Genomic DNA, 6,382 nt, shown 5'->3' on the forward strand with positions numbered 1-6,382 from the left:
TCGTAAGTGTCTGATTTTCAATCTCTGTAGAGCTCGGTAGTGTAGAGGGGCTGGGAAGATTGCCTGAATGGAAGAGGCCAATAGACCCACTATTCGGGCAATGCTCCTTAGAGAAATGGTCGGGCTGGCTAAGGCCAATCTTAACTCCCTCTTGATATTGCGAATCTTTAACGAGGGAAGAATCAGTTGCGAGTGTACTGAGTTGATCTTGAAACCCAAAAACTCGATCACTTGAGTCGGATTCAATGACGACTTCTGCACATTGATCAAGAAACCCAAATCCTGCAATAGACTGATTGTCCAATTCAAGTGCAACCGCAGAGACTGGGGATCCTGTGCCATCACTAGTATGTCATCCAAATAAATGATCAATCGGACCCCCTTGGTTCTCAACCACTCCACAACTGGTCTCAACAGCTTCCTGAAGCACCAAGGGGCCGGTGACAGGCCACACGACAAGGCTTTGAATTCCAAGCAATGACCGTTCCAAAGAAATTGGAGAAACCTTCTGTGAGGTAGAAAGACTGGAATTGAGAAGTAAGCATCTTTTAGGTCTAGACGGACCATCCAGTCTCCTTCTAATAGAATATCCCTTAACATGTGAATCCCCTCCATCTTGAAGTGTCTGTACACAATCCAAGAATTGAAATCTTTTAGATTTAAGACTAGTCGGTGACCCCCGTCTTTCTTGTCCACTACAAAAATGGGATTGCAAAATCCGGAGGGGCGGAGAACTGAAAATTCTACAGCTCATTTGTCTAATAATGCCTGTACTTCTGTATCTATAAACATCTGACTTACTTGGGAAAAATTCATGAGTAGGAGGAGACAGCTGAATTTGTGTACTGATAAACTCTAGGTGAAAACCTGAAACCTTCTGAAGAATCCAAGGATCCCCAGAGATTTTTCTCTAATTGTCTAAAAACAAACCCACTCTGCCCCCAAGAATAACCTGAGAATGGTGAATAATTCTTACAAGAATAGGCTGATTCTTGTATCGCTCCTTGCTGACCCCTGCAATGTCCTCTGCGGAATCTGGATCTACCTCCTCTGGAGCAAGTGGGGTAGAAAGTGGGGTCGGCTTGATCTCCATATCCTTAACCTCTTCCTCTGGGGGAATAGAGTTGGGGACTAGCAAAAGATCCTCGGCCGGGCATTTGTCCACCATAACGTCCGGCCCTGGTAAAAAGGCCTCTCTTAAAAACTTTTTTAAGGGACATCTGCGCTTTGTTCAAGGTGGAAAAAGTGGAACAAAATTTAGCCAAAACATTGATGAATGAGGAGCCAAATAGGAGTCCTTCTGCTGCTGGGCCTGCCTCCGAAGAAGCTAAGTCAACCAACTTAGGATCCATACGCACAAGGATGGAATTCCTGCGCTCAGCCGATATCGCACAGTTGGTGTTACCTAACTGGCAAACAGCTCTCTGAGCCAACCCATCAATACATCTGTGTCCACAGGCGCCCCCGATTCCTTAGAAACGATGGCCAAGTCCAGAATTTTAGTTAAGGGGCCGGCCAGATCAAGAAGTTTGTCCTGGCAAAGTCACCAAGATCTATCCAGCCCTTTTTTAGGGTCTTTCGCAAACTTCTTTAGGAAGGCAACCATAGTAGGGTCGATTTCCGGAGTGTCAGTTACTTTGTTATCCAAATCTGGTCTAGTGCATTCTGCTCTAAGACATGAACGAACCTCTTTATCAAAACCCCTTCTCAGATTAGCATGGACGTATTGCGCAACTTCCGAGGACGGAAGCCAGTTTGATGATCTGGGGTGTAAGATTTCTGACGGGTCAAAATCTAACAGCTGAAGGGCGGGAGACTGTCTTTTCGATTTCTTGCTAGGACCTGGAGTATCTACCTCATCTGAGTCCCCAAACCCACACTGTTACGCCAACAGATATACGCCCACAGTATCAGGACCCACAAATCACTGCGGTGGTCTTTCAACCACAGTAAACCATTGGCGGTACAGACCGCGGCCCTCAAAATACACACACACTAACAAAACTAAACCACATTGGACAATTCAAAATACACACACCTGACACACATACACACACCACACCCACACACTCAGACCACTATAAAACACACACCCACATTACCCACAACCCTTTCAACGAAAAAAAAGATTGCTAACAGAGAGAAAGAGACAAGCCAGGAGCACCCACTCATTCTGAGCCACAAAACACCATCACACATACACCATCCACCACCTCACAGCACACATCACAACACATCACCCCACACATCCTCACACATACCACTCACACCACATCCATGGCACCCCAAAGACACCCCAGGTTTTCAGTGGAGGAGCTAAGGGTCATGGTGGAGGAAATCATCCGGGTAGAGCCACAGCTATTCGGATCACGGGTGCAGCAGACGTCCATTGCAAGGAAGATGGAGCTATGGCGGAGCATCGTGGACAGGGTCAACACCGTGGGACAGCACCCCAGAACAAGGGATGACATCAGAAAGAGGTGGAACGACCTACGGGGGAAGGTGCGTGGTTGCAAGACACCAGGTAGCCGTACAGAAGACTGGCGGTGGACCCCCACCTCCTCCCCCACAACTAACAACATGGGAGGAGCAAGTCTTGGCGATCATGCATCCTGAGGGCCTTGCAGAAGTAGCAGGAGGACTGGACTCTGGTAAGTCAAATCTTTACTATTATATCCCCCACTGTACCTACATGCTATCACAAACTCCTACCCCTACCCTCACCCCCATCACTCCACCACCTCACATATACCCCACTATCACAACCCACCCATCCCAAAACCAAGCCCTGCATGCCACACCAACGCATGGACACCCATCACAGACCTGCATGTACACACATCACTAAAGCATGCACATGAGAGCGAATCACCTAGCTCACAAAATCACCACTCACACAAGGCAAAGCTGACAGGACACTCACAACCGTACAGGGAAACACACCCATGCACAAGATGGCACACACAGATACAATAACACTGCATTTACACCCCCACAGGACCCCCACTCAACGTCACCGGAGAGGAGGTGCCACCAACATCCAGTTGCCCCACAGAAGAGGTCCACAGTGATGACAGCAGCTCTGCACGCCTGGATCACGATGACCAACTTGGCCCATCAGGGACCTCTGGATAGTCGGTTACCCTGCCATAGTCCCATACCACCACAGTGCCTCCCCCCTCAGGAAACACCAGCACAGCACCCACCTAGCGGGTCCATACCACTGTCCCCAGGACACGTCAATCAGCAGTGTGTCCACCACTACAGGGACCCCAGGCAACCCCACAAACCCAAGACAATCAGGGACCTGGGGTCAGTGGCAGTGGGAACACGGTTCAGGGGACAGAGGCACATATGGGAAGCTGGGAGGACTGCTGTGCAAAAGGGGGAGGACAGGCCAAGGGAACCCACTCCCCACGAGGCACTTGCAGGGATCCTGGGAGCATACCATAATTCCCAGGAGACCTTGGGCCAGATACTGGCCAAGTTACAGGAGACCCAGCGGCTGCAGGAGGGACAATAACTGGGAGGATCTCAAACACATCCACACCATCCTAGTCACCATTGCAGGGGTGCTGGCTGAAATGACCAATACCACGAGGGAGGCAGTGGCACACCAATGGGCCCCTGACACTAGCCACACCGAAGAACAGCCCTCCACTTCTGCCAGCGCTAGTGGACAGGAGGCCCCGCCACAGGACCAACAGGCCACCAGCACCCCACCCCCTGCAGAAAGAGAACCACCCCGCAAACAGTCCCTGTGATCCAGGCAGAAGCCAGAGAACTTTGCCAAGACCCCCACCAGGAAATAAGACTCTCCTGATTGTCACCCTTCTGTCCCACTCTGTTAACCTGTCCACCTTAAACTGCTGTTGCTCCCCTTCCTATGCCCCATTGGACAATGCACCTGTGATACAAAGAGACTGGACTCTAACTGGACATTCCTCCACCATCACCCCAGCCCATTGCACATCCCCCTCAACCTCTTAGCACTTAAATAAACACCCTTGGAACAAATACAAGTCTGGAATCTGTCAATTGATTGAAATATGTATTAGTTCAACAATCTGTAAACATTGCAATATATATGTACAGTTCTATATACATTGGTATAACCTGTAGTGGGCAGCAGTAAACACACCAGGAGCTAGAGTGGGGCACAGAGATCTGAAAATAGAGATGCCAAAGGGTTCAGTAAGTGGCCACAGATATAGGGAAATCATGCTGCCATGTCCAATGCCCAACAGAAAACTGCAATGTAAAGTGAAGTTACAGTGTCTTACCTGTGTGTCACTGGAAGTACTGCTGTATGAGAGAATTTTTGTTGTCCACATCTTCATCCTCTGCCTCCTCACTGTCCACAGGCTCCGCCGCTGCCACAAGACCATCTCCAGGCTCATTCTCCTGCAGAAAAGGCACCTGGCATCTCAAGGCCAGGTTGTGCAACATACAACGATGATCTTGCACACCTTCTTGGGTGAGTAGTACAGGGATCCACCTGTCAGATGGAGGCACCTGAAAGTGCCCTTCAGGAGGCCGAAGGTTCTCTCAATTATCCTCCTTGTTTGCCCATGTGCCTCATTGTAACGTTCCTCTGCCCTTGTCCTGGCATTCCTCACTGAGGTCAGCAGCCATGAGAGGTTGGGGTAACCAGAGTCACCTGCAAATATTGAGGGACAACTGTTAGACACACACTAACACTTAGGGACAACCCCATACCCATACACCAACATATACTGGGTGGGGACCTTGGGTTCACCTATTAGCCACACCCGGTGCCTCTGGAATTGGCCATCACATATGGGGTGCTGCTATTCCTCAAGATAAAGGCATCATGCACAGAGCCAGGATACTTGCCATTCACATGGGAGATGTACTGGTCCGGCAAACACACCATCTGCAAATTCAGAGAGTGATAGCTTTTTCTATTCCTGAACACTTGTTCATTCCTCCGGGGTGGCGGGGGGGACAAATGCTACATGTGTACCATCAATGGCACCAATGATGTTGGGGATATGTCCCAGGGCATAAAAGTTAGCTTTCACTGTGGCCAAGTCCTCCACCTGGGGAAATACAGTGTAGCTGCGCATGTGTTTCAGCAGGGCAGAGAACACTCTGGTCAACATGTTGGAGAACATAGGCTGAGACATCCCTGATGCCATGGCCAGTGTTGTTTGGAAGGAACCTTTTGCCAGTAATTAGAGCACTGACAGGACCTGCATTAGAGGGGGGATACCTGAGGGCTGGCAGATATAGCTGAAATCAGGTCTGGCTCCAATTGGGCACACAGTTCTTGGATTGTAGCCCAATCAAGTCTGTAGGTAAGGATTATGTGCCTGTCCTCCATAGTCGCCAGGTACACAAGGGGTTTGTACACGGGGGATGTCTCCATCTCCTATTCATCCTCAGCGGTGGAACTCTAGGGTGGAAAACAGTGAGCAGGGGGTCATATTCACACATATGTTGCAATAAAAATTATTTTTTCCTTTACAGAAACAGTATGTGAATTAGAAAATCTGTTGATGTGCCAATGTCTGCTGTGACACAGTTAGGTGCCACTGGCGGCCAGTGCCCCCCTGAAATGGCGGCTGCCTGACCTCTGAGGAGAGATAAGTGGAAATGAGGTAGTTCCGCTGGCGTTGTGCGCCGTTGCGGTCGGCGGCCGATGACCGCCACGCAACTTCGCATTGGTTATCATTGAGCCCTATGGGTTCCAGCAGCCAATGGCGATGTACGCCGGCGGTGACGGTACGTACCGCCGTGGACGTGACTGCCATTTTCTAACTGTTCAATCACTTGCTACCTGACCTTCAACAGGAGAGGACCTATACTGCAAGTGCTACTCTGACGTGTGTCTGTGAGCGACAATGGATTGAGTGTCTGGGGAAAGGGCCCCCGCCTTCATTTCAGAGGAGTTGGAGAGACTGATGGATGGGGCCCTACCCCAGTATACTTCACTCTGTGGTCCTCCAGACAAACAGGTGAGAACCCTGTGAGCATGGTGCGTGGGCCATGAATGTATGGAGTGCTGTGTGTGTATGCCTCGTGTGGGGGAGGGCTGAGGGGTCCTGGGTAGAGTGCTGCATGTCTGGTGGTCAATGTCTGTGCGTAAGGGGATGGGAGGGATATTAAGTGTAACAGTCCGGACGGTATTACTAATACCTTTTTTCTATGCATATTTCCCTGCAGGTCAGCGCCCATCCAAAAAAGGGTATTTGGCGTGCCATTGCCAAGGAGGTGAGGACCCTAGGGGTCTTTGACAGACGGAGCACCCACTGCTGCAAACGATGGGAGGACCTGCGCCGCTAGGCAAGGAAGACGGCGGAGGCCCAGCTGGGACTGGCCTCCCAACGAGGAAGGGGTGCCAATCGTAACCTTACAC

This window comes from Pleurodeles waltl, chromosome 5 (assembly GCF_031143425.1).
Source record: "Pleurodeles waltl isolate 20211129_DDA chromosome 5, aPleWal1.hap1.20221129, whole genome shotgun sequence".
NCBI classification, from domain to species: Eukaryota; Metazoa; Chordata; class Amphibia; order Caudata; family Salamandridae; genus Pleurodeles; species Pleurodeles waltl.